Raw genomic sequence first — 15,853 nt, forward strand, 5'->3', positions numbered from 1 at the left:
GGAATATTAAAAGAGATCATCTGTTCTGTTACAAGTAAAGCACAGTCTGTATTTTAACAGAGGTGAAACTTTCTTTCAGGAAACTAAGAAACCTGGATAGCAGTGAGCAGGTTGCCCCAGATCCCCAAAGGCAGGCAGGGCTCTTGGCCCAGCATTTCCTGGCTGTGGGTTTCCTTCTGGAAGCGGCAAGAAGAGAAAGTCTTAAAAAGAAATACTGTACTCCGAATTCATAAGAATTCTTGCTCACTTAAAAATAATGTAGGGCCTTTCCTTTTCTGGTCCTTTCTTTTTAGGGGTGGGAGGAGGGGAGGCCAGATCTCATGCTCCCCCTCACAGGGTTTATAGGACAGAGAACGGACTCCCTCCAGCGTGATGGCCGGCGTCGCAGTCAACACGAATAACACGGCCACTAAAAAGAGCAACACGAGAAACTTTATTTGGATTTCTCCTGAAGGTGATTTCAAAATTTTAACTTCCCGGTGTGAAAGGTTGTAAAAAGGTGGGGAAGACATACTGCTTCTGAGGTGAGAATAAAGGGTATCTCTGAGTCTCAGGGCAGTGTCAGAACACACCTTTCTGCTGTCCCGAAGCAGGAAGTCTGTCTACCTTGTCAGCTTCCGATGACGACGCCTGGGAGCACAAGAACACGGCATATCACGCGTGTGCGGGCGTGTCCCACGCGCACCTGGACTCTGTAACCTGATAAGACACACCCCCACCCACCCTCTGGCCTTCCACATAATGACACCATTGAGTGGAGTTTTTAAATGGAGGTGCAATCACATGACATCCAATTAGCCATTTTAACGTGTACAACCGCACTCCGAGGCATGTGGGGCTCACACAGTGCAGCCCCCAACTAAGTGTGTGGTTTCCACACTCTCATCCCTTTCCCGTAATCACACCTCACTCCCCTCCCCCAGTCCCCGGCAACCTCCAACCGGCTTTCCGTGTCTACGGGTGTGTCTAGTCTGGACATTTCATATTAAAGAAATAAAACGATGAGCATTTAGTTACATAAACTGCCTAATATTAGGTGGTAATTCCAAACGTAAATAAGGTAAAAACCTGAGATTTGTGGCTTAAAATGATGTTCTGGAGTTAGGATTTCACAAACCAGTACAATTTCACAAAGAATCTTGAAGATGGACATTGGCTTACCTCCCTGACAAATAAGAACATTAAAAAAAATTCAACCAGAAAAGATCTTTTAATAGCACAAAGGACAATCTGAGAATGAAGGAGAGTCCTGCAAATTGAATAAATTTAGCTTTACAAAAACCCATGATTTTTGCCCTTGGCACAGACCTTTGGAAATGACTGATCCTAGACCACCATCCTTGGTCCATCTGAATGCAGGTAAACTAAGTATGCATGCTCCCTGGCCAAAGGGAGCTCCCCCACAAAGACAGCCTAGGGCACGAAGTGGATTTCCTCCTCTAGGAATGAAATCTTTTTGATGGTTAGGAATGACAAGATCTAAATCTAAGCTCAAGAATCAAAGAGGACCGCAGTATTGCAAGAGACACCAACATGCTGTAAGTCAGGGAATGCCACTTCACCCAGTGTGGATGGATGCCAGCCTGTGGTCTGGAGAGCTTACACAGCACGCAGCCGAAGCAACAACCCTGACAAATAAATAAGGGACCTCTGACAGGCAGGTTCTCCCCAGCTTGGCCTTTTAAACTGGGGTATGCATTCTGCGGGCGGGGTGCATAAAGCCACAGGATGAACATGACACTTCCTGGAGCATCGGTTTGACAACGCAGCTAAACCATGCTAAACGCTTTTACTCTAACTATAATAATTATGAAACAGGATACAAGATTAAAATAGCTTTTTAGGACAAAACCTGAGACTTCAGAAACCTCAACACCTTGGGGGTTCTTGGTGGATCGAGTCATGAGTCAGGCCAAGGTCCCAGACTCGGACAATAGTGGGCTCGCCTCACTCAGAGTCAGAGGGGCTGCCGGGGAGAGTCTGAACGGTACTATCCTGATCTAACCGACTCTAGCCCACATAGGGCTGCAGGGAGGCCAGAAGGGCGAAGAAACTGGTTCTAAAATTTACGTGGAAACACAGGGGACCCTGACTACAAAACAATTCTGAAAAAGAACAAAGCTGGAGGACTCCCATTTCCTGATTTTAAAAAGTTTTGACAAAGCTACAGCGATCAAAGCTACAGACATATAGGCCAACGGAACAGAACAGAGTCCAGAAATAAACCCACACATTATGGTCCACTGACTTTTAACAAGCGTGCCAAACCCATTCAGTGGGGGAAAGGACAGTCTTTTCAACAAACGGTGCTGGGAAAAATTGGATGCCCGCTTGCAAAAGGATGAGGTTGGACCCTTACCTAAGACCATATACAAAAAATAACTCACAATGGATCGAAGACCAACTAAGATCACAAAACTCTTAGAAGAAAACACAGGAGCAAATCTTTGGATTACGCAGTGGTTTCTTAGATCTTAGCACCAAAACCACAAGCAGCAAGAGACAAATCAGATAAACTGGACTTCACCCAAATTAGAAACTCCTGAGCGAGAAATGAGATCATCAAGAAAGTGAAAAGATGCCCTACAGATGGGGAGAAAATAGTTGCAAAGCGCATCTGTGATAAGGGGCTGCTGTTCATCTGTGATAAGGGGCCACGGAGACTCTGCAGTGAGTCGTGACTGTCACCCTGGCCTGCGTCCTTCAGGCCCTTCCACACGCCACCGATGTCTGGTCAGCTCCTCTTCACTCCTCCCTGGTTCCCCCTGGATTCTTGCAGAGGCACCCCCCCGCCCCCCGCCCCCACCGGGAAAACCAAAGCCACTGGGCCCTACCTTCCCCAACTTCCCCTCCCACCCTAGAAACTTCTGAAAGCCCTGTGTGCTGAAGAGGACACTGCACATCTGGTTCTCAGCAGATCTGGTTTTGACAGCTTTGCCATTTCACACATAAGAAGGGAACAGGGCTGACCGCATGCTGACAAGGTCTAAAATACAGCAAAACTGGTTCACTCACCTAATGAGACGTGATAATGAACGGTCAGTCCAACCAGTAAGACAGGATGTGAGTGAGGCCCTGGCGGGGAAGTCTAGGGGTGACTGACCTGCCCCATCCACCCGCACCCTCGTGCTCTGCCGTCCTCACGAATGAGGGGGTACGCTCAAACAGGCTGGGCCAGGGCGGAGAGTGTGCACGCAGGGAGAAGGACCAACAGAGTTCAATTCTGGTCAAGTCTCAACACAAATCCATGATCTTTTTTTTTTTTTTTAAAGATTTTATTTATTTATTTGACAGAGAGAGACATAGCGAGAGAGGGAACACAAGCAGAGGGAATGGGTGATGTAGAAACAGGCTTCCCGCGGAGCAGGGAGCCTGATGCGGGGCTCGACCCCAGGACCCTGGGATCATGACCTGAGCTGAAGGCAGACGCTTAACGACTGAGCCACCCAGGCGCCCCAACAAATCCATGATCTTGGCTTTCCGGTGAATGGACTAAAAGCACAGCAGTAACTTCCAAAGCACAGAAAAACAGCAGCCTCAGTTTCCGACTGTGAAGATCAGTAATCAGTATCCGGCCCCCACTTTTAATGCTACGCCTTTTCTTAACTTTTTGAATAGGTAATAGGTAATACCTTTGCATGGTTCAAATACACACACACACACACTCATGGTGAAAACCCTGATTTCCTCACCGAAGTATCGCTTTTAGTTTGCCTGCCCTTTGAGCTTCGCTGCGGAACCACAGCAACGTACCCAGAGCCCTCCCTCCGTCGTGGGCTGACAAGAGCGGTGGGCCACACCACTGCGCTGTGTCCTGCCTTTCCCCTCCGTCACTCTGAAGCCCACCACTAACCAGTCCATAGAGAGATGGTACGTGAGAGAAGCCCCTTTCTCAGATTTCTCTCACTACGTCGCCACACCCCATCCCAACACACTCTCTAGTGCGCGAACTAATCCCCCGGCCCCAGCAGCGTCCGGGGACCACCACGGGGCTTACTGAGTGTCGCTTCTCCGGGGAGGCCCTGCCCTGCCCACAGGGCCGGCTCACCCTCCTGGGTGCCGGGCTGAAGCAGGTGCAGACACGCACCTTCAGCACCCAGCACACCGCCAACCACCTGGGGAGAGATTTCTAAATATTTGCCAAAGGAGCAAAACAAAGCTTTAGGTGGCCATGAGGCAGAAGGTCAAAACGAAATTTTGTTCTTTCTGTGTTAGGTACAGTCCATCAAGGTTTCCTCCCTTTTGAAACGAACTCATTTAAACATTTTTCGTCTTACCTCTAACCTCGTTCGGCACAGCAAAGGATGTAGGGCTGCATGCTACCAATGCTTAAGTCAACAAGAGCACACACACAGACTACTTGAAAGCCAGGAATGAGGAAGGAAACATTTGCAGAGCTTTATGAAAATGAGGAACTCAAGTTCATAGACTGTTTTTCTACTACAATGTAAACATCCCCTCAATTGTATACATCATCAATAAATAGTTGTCTTTACTACGTTTTCCCCCTTGGACAAATGCCTATACTAAGTCTTCAGCTAAGCTGCAGACAAAAGATGCCTCTCCCCATCTAGACCTTCATGCTATATACTACTACCAGGAGAACGCTGTAGCTAATTTCGTACTAAATTTTAAGAATTACTCATGAGGAATCTTCACGAGTAGTGAGTTTCTGTTCAGCACTTCAAGTACCCCTGTCAGCTTTGTTGAAAATGAAACAAAACACGTGAGTCTCGGAGGATGCACCAGGTCCTCAAGTCAAGTGGAAACCAGTCAGTCCGAGGTCCTCCAATAGGAGCTCCGGGCTTGGCTGAGGGGCGAGTGGGCGAGGGGACATGAGCACCACTGGAGTCTCCCCGGGGTAAATTTCATGCGTGCCCACAAACTCCCGAGGTACGGCCTTACTTTCAGGACCCAGAGTCTGCGTCTCTTTTCTAGATGACGCCAGAATATCAACCAAGCTGGTTTCCGCAGCCCTGCACGCTCCACCACGATACAAACCCGAGAGCAGAAAGTACCGTGTAAATGGTTCTCGGCGGCAGAGGAACCTGCAAGAGCAGCCCCGGTGCGCATTCGGAGGGGTGTGAAAGCCCAGAATGGTGAGTCAGAAGACCCGAGTGCTCATCTGGTCTGTCACCAGCTCCTTGTGGGGACCTCAGGCAAGTCGGGCAGCCTTTCTACTCGGGATTCCACAGCTCTAAAGGTGGGACTAATGATACCTCTCTGCCACCGCATAGGAAAGAGGAAGGTTAATGAACACATGCAGGGAGCTTTGAAGATTAAAGCTTCCTGGGCGCTAATGACCGACAATAACAGTCTGTGTGTCCTCTTCTGATATCCACTCCGCTGCAGCCCGCCATCCGGACCTGCTCCTAGCAAACCCATCTCCCCCAACCATTTGTTCTCACGGCTCCACCGTTTTGGAAGACCCTGGAACGACGGTAATGCTCGGTGCCCCAGACGACAGGCAAGAAAGCACGCACAGATGGCGGCCGCCGGACCTGCTCTGGGGCCGCCGTGCCTCGGCTCGGCACGCTCCTAACTGGCATGAATCGTAACACGGGCAGCATGTCTCGCTGTCTCTGGGTGCCAGGGTGAAGGCTGGCCACTGGCTGAGAAGTCCCCGTTTTCTGCCAAAGAACGTTTGCCTGAACATGCTTCTTAAACATCCCTTTGTCGTTACTGTTTTTAATACTCAGAAGTGAAGTCTGGTGTGGGAAATTATCTGGGGGGCTCCAGGTCTCGCTTCTGTTTCACTCAAAAGGAGGCTCTCCTTTTGTTAAAATAGAGAAAAGGCTCACACAGGCAAACGATCAAGCCCATGTACTAAAGAACAAGACTGTCAACTGCACTGGTTTTTACAGGTTGATATTTGGCTTTAAATAAACACGAGTGCGTGCACACATGCATTCAAACACATGCACCCATCAAAAGGTATTTTTCCAACCTATGTAGGCAGGACAACCTATGTTCAGTTAACTGAATACAGAGAAATACAACTCAAATCAAAATTAAATGCAAAAAAATTTTCAAGACGAGTTATTTTGATAGATGTTTACATGTAACTGATGCACAACATTTAGAAGTAGAAAGTGCAGGGTCTGAGCTACTACTGGAGCTACTGATACTGTATTGTTTGAATTAGAAAAGTCCACCCAAAGGAAGTGAGGCCTTAGGAGGTCAGTTTGTGAAGGCCTCATCTGGAAAACAAAGGACACACAGGAGAAAGGAGTGCTTTAGGGGAGGAAGCAGGGGGCTGGGACAAGGAGGTAAGAATTTCAGGGCATCCTAAATGTGACCTGGCTTCAAGTACAAATTTCAGTTAACCTTTAAGATTAATACCTTTTCAATGTAATGTCATTTGTGACTGACTTTACCGCAAAGAGGAAAAGTGTCTGGAATTATTAGAGTTTTAAAAAACCCTTAGTCACTGGACAGCCACGTAAGTTTTCTAAGGCAAAGCATTTCTCCTAAGAATAAAGTAAAAGGAGGCACTTGCTCATTCTCATGACATGCTTTTGTCCTCAGGGATACGAGACGAACACGAATCTAAGCACCTTTCTTTCAATTCCTTTGAAAATAGGTAATTTAATCAAATGCATATCTTATCTATCTATCTATCATCTATCTTTAAGCAATCTCTACATCCAACATGGGGCTCGAACTCAGGACCCCGAGATCAAGAGTCACACGCTCCCCCTGACAGCTGGCCAGGCGCCCCTCTACTGCATCTTTATTAAACTAAGGCATTTGCAGACTCAGGAGGGTATGGAGACTTGGTCAAGGACCCCAGCAAATGACCATCAGGCCCGGACCGTGGATCTGAGAGCTCTGGGTTCTGGTAGGAAGGGGCAGGTCACTAAACTAACAAGACCTCCATGTTTCCAACCTCTACTGAAAGATTTTAAGAGCGAGCACAGGAGGGTCAGCGATGCTTTCTGAAGTAAAATGTCTCCCTGGGACCAGGTCTCAAGCGTGGAGAAGCAAAAAGCCACATTTCTGGCAGCCTGGCGTGGCAGGAGTGGCCCAAGTTCTAGGCGGACAGTTCGAGGTTCCTTCCGGCCTTGCACTCACTGGTCAGGTGCGCTCGGGGGATGGTTTCTTTCTTTTCTTTTTTTTTTTTATTTGCGAGAGAGAGAATGAGAGACAGAGAGCATAAGAGGGGAAGGGTCAGAGGGAGAAGCAGACCCCCCGCTGAGCAGGGAGCCTGATGCGGGACTCGATCCCGGGACTCCAGGATCATGACCTGAGCCGAAGGCAGTCGCTTAACCAACTGAGCCACCCAGGCGCCCGGGGGATGGTTTCTGACGCCCGTAAAACAAGCACAGAGCTTCTCTCCTGCCAGCCTGTGGGTGTTAAGGGCCTCTGACAGCCCCTGGGACAGTCCCAGGCATGTGGGAGGTGCTCCACAGGTGCTCCTCCCAGGGGCCCACCTGGTCCAAGAGTTTAAGCCCAATTAGCAGGAAGACGTGGAAGACCACACTTAGTTTATGTCACACCCGTGTACACGGTTCGATACAGGACAGTATAACGTAACGATGTCACCTCGGGCCATCACAGCGCCGCAGACAGAGATCAGATACTCAAAACCTGTAAAAAGTGTACATTTCTAAAACCGCTCTCATGTCAATCTTTTTCTTAAGTAAACAAAAAATACTTTATACTTTCTGTGAATACGAACATATATTATGTATGTGAACAGGCACGCACATCTGGGATGATACACAGTGAACCCAAACAATTAACTTTGAGATCGTAGGAAAGCTAGGAGGCTGATTTGGGGGAGTCAGGCCAGAGAGAATTTTAGATTTGTAAGTAAAACAAATTTTCAAAGTGGCTGTATTCACATATGGATTTTTTTTTTTTTTTTTGAGGTGACGGGAAAGAGAAAAAAATACAGAGGCTTGGTAAAAATAGGGCCAGGGTCACATCCAGCCCAAGGTAGAGAGATTTCCCAGGCCAGTGGCTTCTAATTTTTTTGGTGTCAGGACCCACGTACACTCTAAAAAAGTCCACAGAGCCCTAGAGAGCTTGGATTATGTGGGCTACAGCCGCTGATATTGACCAGATTAGAAGATGCTTAAAAAATATAAATATATATATAAAAAATATAAAAATATATATGAATATATTTTTTTAAGAAAGAGAGAGAGAACGAGTCAGGAGGGGGCAGAGGGAGAGGGAGAGGGAGAGGGAATCCCAAGCAGTTTCCACGTCCACCATGGAGCCTGTTGTGGGGCTTGATCTCACAACCCTGAGATCATGACCTGAATTGAAATCAAGAGTCGGACACTTAACCGACTGAGCCACCCAGGTGCCCTTAGAATGTTTAGAATATTTACTAATTCACTTAAAGCAATAAGAATAGGCTCATTTTGTGTGAACCTAAATATCATGAAAATAACCCCTCCCCCAAATTAGCAAAAAGAATAGCACAGTTTTACATTTCTGCATATCTCTTTAATGTCTAACTTAACAGAGGACAGAAAGAGTTGCATTTCTGCTTCTGTAATTCCATTTGTTTGATATGCTGTTTTGGTTGAAGTATATGGAAAAAAAAAAAAAAAAAAAAAGCCCAGCCTCACACAGACATGTTTATTTGAAGTGAGGCATTTTGATGAGTTTTTCAAAATATTGTGGATATCGTTCCTTGATTCTATGCTAACATTCAACAAGTGGTAGTTTCTCAAAAATCAGTTGCAACACAGAAGCTGAAACTATACTGATGGATAGTTTACGCCCAGACCCCATGGTGTGTCCTACACGTTGAACGTCTCTTCTGCCTACACGTGTTGGTAGCATCATTTCCTGCTCATTTGGAACATGCTGGTGTGTGGGGTTGTGCAGACCTTCCACGGAACACATCGAGAAGCTCCATTTGTTAACATTACCAGGATCGTCAGCGTGAGGAGCAGCCAAGCTCACGTTGGCAGATACAAGTTTTCCGAAATTCAAATTTTTGCCTGCAAGCTTGAATTTTATCGTGGGCAACAAGGAGTGTCACTCCTGTTTCCTTTGAATTGGCTGACTCACGTCATTACTTTTCAAGACAGTGTGTCTGCCTTTTGTTCTTTCAAATAAGAATGTCGGTCCTGGAAAAAGGGGCTAGTTCAGCTTGTAACTCGCACAACCATTTCGGCTTTCGAGACAAGCCCCCACGCTCCAGCATGCCAGAGGGCTCCGCGTTCCGTCACAAAGAACATCGAAAGGTGGGTGGCCAGGGTTGAAATGGAATAAAACGAACCACCTCCAGCTTCCCCAAGGACATTGCCGGGTCAGGCTGGTGGGCACGTGGTGGAACGCAGCATCACCTGCTCTGGGGAAGGAGGGTGTCACCCACCACTGCCTTTGCACCTTTGGGGCAGATGGCCCCACCGTGACAGAGGTACGAGGCCTTGGCACTCTTGTGAAGACAGTTTTGGCCTTGCACATCCCTTGAAAGCATCTTTGGGACCCCAGGGGCCCCAGGACCACACTTGTGAACTCTGTCCTGTGCAGAGACTGAGGACACCTTCACAGCCTCAGAGTTCTGAAACCACGGTCATCAAATGGGTCTACCACATGAAGGTGAAAAAAAACAATTCCTAGTTGTGTATGTACCCAAACTGTCTGCAAACGCAAACCCACATGCATGTGCACACCCTCCCCATCTCCTCCTCCTCGAGGCCTACCAAGAATAAGGGACCCGAGATGAGGGAGATTGGGCTTGTTCCCTCCAGTGAAACATTACTATTCTCATAACTTTGTAAGTCAGAAGACTGAAATCAGAACGCATCGCTCGTGAATGACACAACCAGCAGACAAAAATCCTAAAGGAGTACAGAAGTGCATGTGCATCAGTGACAAAGGACAGATCAGCCGGTGTTCAACAGGGCAAGTGCTATGGTCAACACCACAGCATTAACACTTAAAACAGTAAGCGTGAGTCCCACATCGGGCTCTGTGCTCAGCGGGGAGTCTGCTTCTCCCTCTCCCTCTGCTGCTCCCCTGCTTGCGCGCCTTCTCTCTCTCAGATAAATAAAATCTTTAGGAAAAAAAATAAACACAACTAAAGGGGAACGACAACGGAAGTCATCCTGTTTGGGACTAATCACAGATCATGTACCTCTGACTCTGAAAACAGCATTCTTCCTGAACGTTATCGAAAGACCTTCTTCAAAAGCATTAACAGAGGGAGGGGAGGAACGTAAGCAAACGCTGATCTCCTGTTTCACGGAGCCGACCGAGCAGACCAGACCCAAGAGAGCTGCAGGACTGAGCACAGGGACTAGCGAGGGCACCAAGGTGGTGCTTGCCATCGCCTTACTGGGTACTTTTATACACCGTCTCTAAGCAGGACACAGTCCACATGCCACGATTACCGATGACGCTCGTTTCTTCAGGGCGGTGAAATGGCAAGCCAACCACGAGAGGAGAGGAGGCTTGGTGAGTGGGGGAGGGAGACAGAAACAGATATGCTTCAAGATGAACCAACCGGGGTAACACAGCGGAAGGGAAAAAAAAAGTGTGGTTAAGATGCTGGGCTCTGAAGTCCACGTAGCAAAGGGGTGACAAGTTGTGGGGAGCCTCGCAAGGCTTCAGGCACCATTTTAAGCACTTCAGATGCACTTGTTCCTTTTACCCTCCTAAAACCGGTCAGCTTGCCCAGGATGGCTCCGCCGGCCAGTGCAGGGTTGGGACGCAGAGCCCGGAGCACCTCTGCCTCTCCCGTTCAGAGGGAACCCTGGTTTAACCTGCGGGTGTGCCTGAAAGGCTGCTATGCTTTAGAAGACCAATAAAAATGCCAATAAACGTCCAAAAAGGTGTACACCCCCAAAATACTGTTGGGTGACACGATGCTGCTGTCCGGGCGGCATGTGCTTAGCAGCTGTGCCCACCGGCCCCTCAACGCTGCCCGCCCAGGACGGCCGAACCCTCACCTCATTATTTCAGCAACAGCCACTGATTTGGCAAGTGGAATAAAGGCAGAAAGAGGAAAAGCCAAAACTTGAGCATAAAGACCACCGCTCACTGTTTAGGAAACAATTTCTGAATAATTAAATTTCCTCTGTACATTTTTTTCTAAAGCAGAACATTTTCAGGATACTTCTAACATTACGAAACAGTTGAAACCTATGTAGAAGCTGAATGAACACTTGGATACCCACTTCCCTAGATTCAACAGTTGTTCATATTTTAGTGTATTTGCTTTACGGTAATTTTTCTCTGTGTTATTTCAAGAAAGCTGAAGAGCTCTTCATACTGCACTGCTAAATCCTCCATCTCCAGTCCCTAAGAAGAAGGACTGTGTCTACGACACCCCCACCCCTTTGCTGCACCCAGAATACTAACAGTTGATTCCACAGCACCCCGTATCATTCTGCACTCAACTTTCTCCAATTGCCCCCAAAATGTCTTCTACATAGAGTTTTTGTTTTGTTTTTTAGAACAAAGGTCTGATATAGATTCACTTACTGTATTTGTTATGTCTCTTTATTTTTTAACAGACGGGCTTTTGATTTATGAACAACTGAAGGGCCAAATGCAAAACCAGACGTCACCTGCTCTAATTCTCTGTCCTCACGGACTCCAGTGAGTGTCCTTCCAAGATGAAAAGAAGACTTCCCTTTCAGTACGTTAGTGAGAGAAACTAATCACCCCCTGTTTTGGAGCTCTCCACATCTCCACATGCTTGGTGGTCCTATTTCCATCTGCTAGGGAAGAGGTTTAGTCTGAAGCCAGGCCCAGCACAGAGTGGTTACCCATGTCCACCTTTTTAACCAGTTCCCTTGGACAGCTTCTCATGAGCCTGACAAGTACTGTCTGACTGATCAAGTAGTTAGCTAGAAAATACACCAAATCAACAGTATCTGAATGGTCCTTCAGAGAAACAGCCTTTTCTGTTCAATCCACCAACACCGACTGAGTGCTTACACTCTAGGGATGATGCTAGAGGTCATAGAAATATCCAGCTGACCGTGACCTTCCTCAGGATGCTTACAATTCATGGAGGAGGCCAGAAAAGAAAGCCCATAATCAACACCTGGCAGATGAGGTGGTGAAACAGGACAGTGGGGAAGGGGAAGGTCGTGCTGAGAACGGACGGGCGCAGTGCAGCAAGCTCTCCGGTTGTCAACCTCGTGTCTTTATTTTTCTCTCATTCTTCATATTTTAGTGAAAAAATTCTGGGAGTTTAGCTTTTGCTGCCAGGCAGGAGTCGTGATCGGAAAACCCTTGGAAGACATTATACCCAAGTTCAAGGGAAGACTGATGAACAAAAAGAGTGCGGACTTGACGCAAACACCCCCCACCTCGAGGGAGATCCGTTACTTTGGTTACCTTTCACACACCCTCAGGAATACAAAAGAAATGACATTGCATACAGGATCACTCCAGGTAAGCTTTAAAGGTGTATTTCTAAAAAGTTGCTTCAGAGAGAACGACAGGTGCACAACATCCAGATGTTTGTGAAGTAGAACTCCTGAGCTGATCTGAGGCACTAGGCAGAGAGAGGTTCATGGGTCTGAGCTTTCGAGAGGTCTTTTATTTTTGGTCACCACTGAAACGCTGGGGGAATGTGGATACCACTGGGCACCGCCCTCACTGTGATCACATCGCGCAGGAGGGCGGGCCCTCTAGCCAGCCACCTGCATCGTGCACAGGGGTCAGGAGCTTTGCTGGCTGAGCCACTGGATCCGCTCTGACCTCCACACTGCCTCTGGCCCCTTTTACTCGTGAGAAAACAAACTTCTGCAGTTAGACCTCAACATCGCAGGAAAAATGGGTTCCCACAAAAGGAATAGTTTGCTCTTGAGCTCCCCAAGGGGCCACAGCTAGATCGCAGTCCTTCAAAGACAGACTCATCAACCGAGTGAGTTTATGAACAACTAGACCAAGATGCAGTTGACTCTCTGGAGGCCGGAATTACACAGCTGGAAAGGGGTCAAGAGCTCTCTCCTCTCTGGCCATTCACATCTTTTTGGCCTTAAACCTGATTCTGGAAGTGACACGTTGTACTACACCAACAGGCCATCAAAAACTCACGGAATGGTCTAGAACGGGGGTTGGCAAACTGGGTCCCATGGGCCAGATCTGGCTTGTCACCTGCTTTTGTAAATAAAGCTTTACCGGAACACAGGCATGCCTATTCATTTACTTACTGCCTATGTCTGCTTTCCTGGCCAAAACTATTTATTTACAGGCACATCTCATTTTACTGCACCTCACAGACACTGTGTTTTTTACAAATTGAAGGTCTGCGGCAACCTTGCGTTAGGCAGGTCTGTGGGCGCCATTTTTCCCACAGCATTTTGCTCACTTTGCGTCTCTGTGTCCCAGTGTGATCATTCTCGCAGTGTACCAAACTTTCTCATTATTATTGTATCTGTTACGATGACCTGTGACCAGTGATGACAGCCTGCTGAGAGCTCAGGCAATGGTCAGCATTTTTCAGCAATGAACTATTTTTAAATCAAGGTATGTGCACTGTTCCTGTCACTTAATGGACTAGAGCAGAGTGCAAACGTGACTTCTACAGGCGCTGGGAAGCCAAAAACTTCATCAGACTTGATTTGCGGTGACATGAGGTTTCCTGCGGGATCTGGAACAGAACCTGCGACATCTCTGAGGTAGGCCGGCCCTTTTCTGAAAAAGCGTGGACCCCAGTCTAAACCTGCGCTGTCACAACAGAAGCCACAGACACAAGTGTCTACTTAAATTTGAGTAACTCTCATGAAATAAAATCCCAAATCCAGTTTCTGAGGGGCACTGGCCACATTTTACGTGCTCCCTGGTCAGATGTGTCTGGGGCCACCGCCGTGGTCAGCACGGAGAACGTCGTCACCAACAGAGGCAGTTCTCTTGGACAGCGCTGGGAGACCAGGATTTAAGTCATCGAGCTAAATTTACAGCCGTCAAGTTCAGGTGACGCGCTCTCCTTCTACAGACAGAAAAGTTTACGTAGATTTCAACAGTGTGTCCCTCTCACGCTTGAACTTTTATAGGATATGCCAATTCACCACATTAAATTGCAAACTCTAGATTATTTAATAGAACTGTCCAACCCACTGGGACTACTAATCAGTTCAGTGATCGGATTGATTTATTTGTTTACTCATGCCACCCACCCCGCAGGGGGCTGTAAACTCCCAAAGCTGGGCCATGGGGCTCGCTTCCTGTGGTGAGTTAGGGACCTGCTTGGCACAGCGTGGTAGGGGAACTGACAGATAGATGTAAAATAAAGAAAGAAATGGAACCCTGGGCTCAAACTGTCACACACAAGAGGCCAATAAAACAGATAAATGTTGATAAGGCACTGGGAAAAACCGCGAGTATAATCCTGTGGCAAAAGGTTCTACAAACTGCCCAAATTTCTATTTTAAGTTGTTTTTTTTTTTTGAAAAAAAAAAAAAAAAAGATGCCAAACAAGACAACACAAATGCCTGGGTTTGGATTCTGGCCCAACCATGTGCAGGCTATGTGTGTGACCTTGGAAGGTCATTTTCCCTTCTGTGTGGAAGACCCCCTCCTCCCTAAATGGGAACCGTGGTGCACCCTGAGAGGGAGGCAGCCCTCAGCGTCGCCCCCTCCTGGCTGCCGCCTCTCCCCAGCATCATCACATCAGCCCCTGCTCTCCCAGCACCTGCGTACCCCCTGCACAGGGGGCAGGGCCCCTGTGGGTCTCTCCACAAAACCACTGGCTCTGGGGTGGGGCTGCGCCTCTCAGTCACGGTCACTGACCCACAGCACCGGACATCACAGGAGAGCAGCTGACTGGGTGTTCAGTTGGTCGAGAATCTAAAAACCAATGTAAGTAAAACCAATCTTGCTGAACTGCACACTAACATGCTTGCTCCAAAAACTGCTTATGAGTAAACACAGTGTTCTTCAAGTTTTGAAATTAGAAATTATTCCCATTTGAATTAAGAGTTAGTTTCAGGTCCCTTCAGGTCACCCCCTCTTAAAAACTCAAGTCTCTTTCGGGTTAATAAACCCCACTACTTTTTCCCTCCACAGTCAGACAGCAACCAACCAGTGACTCAACCAAAGGTAAAAAACCCAACCTGGCTATAATAAAGTCTTGGAATGAAATAAAAAAAAAATCAGTGTGGTATCATAGGACACAAAACCAAGTAATTCCATTTCAGAATAAACTCTTAGTTCAAAAAATGACGGGGGCCTTAAGTGTTTACTAAAATCAGAAAAACTCACAAACCAAAATAACCTACGTTATTTGTAAGGTATCTTAAAACTATAAAAATATATTTTATATGTAATAAAATTATCTGATTGCTAACTAGTCAGTATTTAAGAACTAACTTAAACCTAAACACAGTTACATTTTGCTTTTACCGGTTCGGTTCCTGCCATTAAAATAACTACATGCTGTCTGTGGTCAACACTGGCTCCTTTCTGGGCACACACCATAAAACAATGAATGCGTAGCCCAACCTAAAGGTTGGTCACTGTGGGTATTAATTTTCACCAGCTTTATTAAAGAGGGTTTGGAGAGAAAAGCAACACCCATTTTATTCCAACAGATTGAGTATTCGTGTGGTTTATCTTCCCTGGATACACCCTAGGATCTGAAAAATCTTGTCCGGCATTTTAGTCATAAGGACTATTAGTCACCTAGGAATATTGCCCCCACCCTTCCTTAACACGGGTCCTTAGAGGAGATTCTGACAGTGACAACTGTTCTGTCAGGGCGTAGCTGTGACATTTTATACATTTTAAAGTGATCTGATAAAGCTTAACGTCCATTTTCTGTCTCTCTCAATTATGAACAAAAAAATTTTATATAACACGTGCTTGAAAATGCCAACTAAGAACAAGTATCCTACCACCCGGATGCTTATATTTTAATGTAATAATT

The 15,853-nt window shown here is 47.0% G+C and overlaps 1 protein-coding gene and 1 long non-coding RNA gene across 10 annotated transcripts in view; both read right to left on the reverse strand.

Annotated features, from left to right (window-relative positions):
* The window catches only part of PPP2R5C (protein phosphatase 2 regulatory subunit B'gamma), a 117,351-nt gene that overhangs the window by 73,193 nt on the left and 28,305 nt on the right, over positions 1–15,853 (reverse strand). The gene's annotated exons all lie outside the window — the stretch shown is intronic.
* LOC145723352 (uncharacterized) lies at positions 6,970–7,868 on the reverse strand. Its single transcript, XR_014148278.1, has 2 exons — positions 7,310–7,868; positions 6,970–7,105 (listed from the first exon to the last, which is right to left on the reverse strand). It is a non-coding gene; the product is annotated as an uncharacterized LOC145723352 (long non-coding RNA).

This window comes from Leptonychotes weddellii, chromosome 9, assembly GCF_054177405.1.
Source record: "Leptonychotes weddellii isolate Sample4059 chromosome 9, ASM5417740v2, whole genome shotgun sequence".
NCBI lineage: Eukaryota > Metazoa > Chordata > Mammalia > Carnivora > Phocidae > Leptonychotes > Leptonychotes weddellii.